Below are 3,267 nucleotides of genomic sequence, written 5' to 3' on the forward strand. Positions count from 1 at the left end.
GATGGAACAATACGGCGGATTTCCGGATTTCATAGCTCTTTGGGTATACGGTGGAGCTGTTAGTTTGCCAAATGGTGGCGCTAATACGTGTGTATTTGTAGAAGAATTCCTAGGGTTGCCAGCTCTGGCTTGGGAAATACCTGGAGACTTCGGGGATAGAGCCAGGAGTGGGCGAGATTTGGGATGGGGATGGGTTGTATAATATCAGTGTTGTATAATGCTTTGGAGTCCTCCTTCCAGAGCAGCCATTTTCTCCAAGGGAGCTGCTTTCCTTAGCCTAGAGATTAGCTGTAATTCTGGGGGTCGGGTCACTAACTCTAGTTTGGGAAATTCCTGGAGATTTGGGGGTTACAGTTTGGTGAGGGGGGAAACCTCAGAGAGTAGAATTAAGGTAGAATTCATTTTCAAAACCAGCCATTTTCTTCAGGGGGACTGTTTCCTGTAGATCTGGTGTAATTCCAGGAGATCTCCAGGCTCCACCTGGAGGTTGACAACCCTAACGAAGCCTTTGGCTTGTGTTGTCTATTTTCCTGAGCTTTAACGAGGAAATGACTGAGCCTTGTGCATTAAATCTTCATGGAAATTATCTACGATTGGTATCATTTTTGTTAAGAACTGGCTTGTTTTTCAGGCTTTAGGAGTAACTTTTTCTCATATGCTAGGGCTTTTGTAAATTGGAAGATCAAAGACGGTGAGAAACAATATACATAGGTGATTCAATATGGATTAATCTGTAATTGCTAGATAATAAAATGTAATTTTGCATGATGGATAGCTGTGTGTACAATATTTAATATAATTGACCTGGAATATGACAATATGAAATAATTAATTTTATTATGTTTTCAGATGTTGAAAAACCATGAAAACAACTGAGATATATGAACTTGGAATCATTCACAAAGTGAAAATTAGAATATATTTCATTCATAAGGTTCTAGCATAACACTTAATGGAGCTATAGAAAAGCCTCAATAAGCTTTTATTGATTTCTTCCAAATAAAACTGTCAGTGGAAATGGCGACACTCTTAATTAACTTAATTAAAGAGAACTTTGACACTACTTTGAGCAGGAATTGTAGGCTAGGTCTTTCCAGGATATACTTGTAAAAATGAGGGGCCACAAGAAAAAGCAAAGAGCTCCCCAACCCTGCAAAAAGATGTGATTGCTACTAGAAATGCTGTTTTATAAGATAAAAATGACAAGTCACACTCAGACATGGGTTCAAAAGGTTTATGGGTCAGGTAAGACAAAAACACGATCAAACATTAACAGGAATTAGAGTGCGGGAGAACAAATTAGTGAGACCATAAACTGTTTAGCATTCTCCGAGGAAAACAATTACCACCAAGAGGTAAATGTTAAGAAATTGCAGCTAAATAAACTTTGATAGAGGATTTTTGAAGGCTAGCATCCTTCAAGCAGAACACTGGAAACTCAGCAAGACTATCAATCTAAATTTTGTCCCTTTGCCCAAGCTGCAAAACATTCTTGTTTGTACCTGTATGGATGCAGTGTGGAAGGTTTCCTGGATGCTAATATAACTTGAGAAACAGTAGCATCCAGTCCCCCAACCAACAGGTCCTTGAGTAATCTTCGCTAAACAGTGTGCCCCCAACCAGTGTCAGTAAAATAAAAACACTTCATGGGTACCAAAAGGTATTCTCTAACAAATTAGATCAGCTCAAAAGAGAATCAGCCATGGAATGGACAGCCTTTTTTACGATTTATCAGTGGCCTGATCATACACACAAAACCAGTTTCGGAGTGGCCGCAAATGTAACCTAGTGAATGGTGTAATAGCCCAGAAGTTTCTGAATAGCTTTGGCAATTCAGAACCGATTGTTCCAAAATTTGGTTACTAACAATCTAACCTGGTCAACTCTGTACCCAGGTAAAAAGGCATGGCCAGTTACCAGCATGCAGTGTGGTTCCAATAAAGTCAGTTTTTTGACAAGGAATAAAAATGGATTTGTCTAGATTTAGAACACCCTATTCTAAAAGGACATCCCTAGCAAAGGTGATATCTGCTTTGTGAAAGAGAGGATGCAAAAAGTAAGCAACAAAAAGTAACCACCAATCTGCATTGCCTTAAATATAAATTCCTATATTTGTGCATTGCATGAAAATCTTGAGGGCTGAAGTCAGACCCAAAGGTAGAATGTTATATTCATCAAGGAAATCAGCATACATAAAACTAAGGAAACGCATGCAGTCTTGTTGTATGGCTATGTGGAAAATAGGCATGTTTTATATCTAAAACTGCAAGCCACAGGTCATATGACAATTGTGCAATTAATTCCTGGGGAAAGAACATTTGAAATTAGTGCTACAGTTATGTTTGTTCAAGATGCAGAAGTTAAGGATAGGGCACTTGCCTCCATCCTTTTTGTCCACAGTAAAATGCCTGGAATAAAAACTTCTTGTTTAGGGTTGACTGCCTATACATGCAATTGTACCTTTGTGAAATAAAGATCCCCTTAGATTGTATAGAACATTAGATTGTACAGATCTGGCACCAATATGCAAGTTATATTGAAGATATGAGGAAGACTCCAAAAATCCATTTTTATTATGGCCAAAATCCAGCTGTTGCAACCAGTAATTTCCCAAGCATGGGCAAAGTATAACTATCTTGAACAAAAGGACAGTAACTAGTCATTGTGGGTTTGATGTTGGTCTCTGTTTAGCCGTTTGTGAGCAGGAACATTTGAAATATCTGGTCCTGTGACCTGCACTCGCTGTAGCCCTGATAGCCAGCAGAAGACCTATGCCAATACCTTTGCCTTTACTTTGCAATGCCCAAGCTCTTCACTGCAAGTCTGTACTTGCACATCTACTCAAGTACATCGTGGGTATTGTGGCCAAACAGATATCTCTTCAAAGAGGAGATCATCTATTTTAGCCTTAATGCTATTGGACAGTGTGTAGGATCAAAGCCAGGGTTAATGTGGCATGGAGCAGCCATGACAGTCAACATAATGTTTGGAAGCATGCAATTGCTGTTTCCTAAATGTTGGCCTTCTGTTATTAAAACCTGAGCCAAAGGACGTTTTCCCTCTGGCAAACTGTCTAAAAAGGATAACATTTTGTCCTACGAAGCCATTTGATAACAACTCATAACGGCTTTCATGTTTACAACTCTTATTCCCATAGATCCTGATGAGTACGCTTTACACCCCATGACAACTAGCTTCCTCCCCTCTTTATCAGCTGGGGAGGAATGAGTATCAGCTCTACCCCAGGCTGGTAAAATGGCCAAAAAA

This window comes from Paroedura picta, chromosome 2, assembly GCF_049243985.1.
Source record: "Paroedura picta isolate Pp20150507F chromosome 2, Ppicta_v3.0, whole genome shotgun sequence".
Lineage (NCBI taxonomy): Eukaryota > Metazoa > Chordata > Lepidosauria > Squamata > Gekkonidae > Paroedura > Paroedura picta.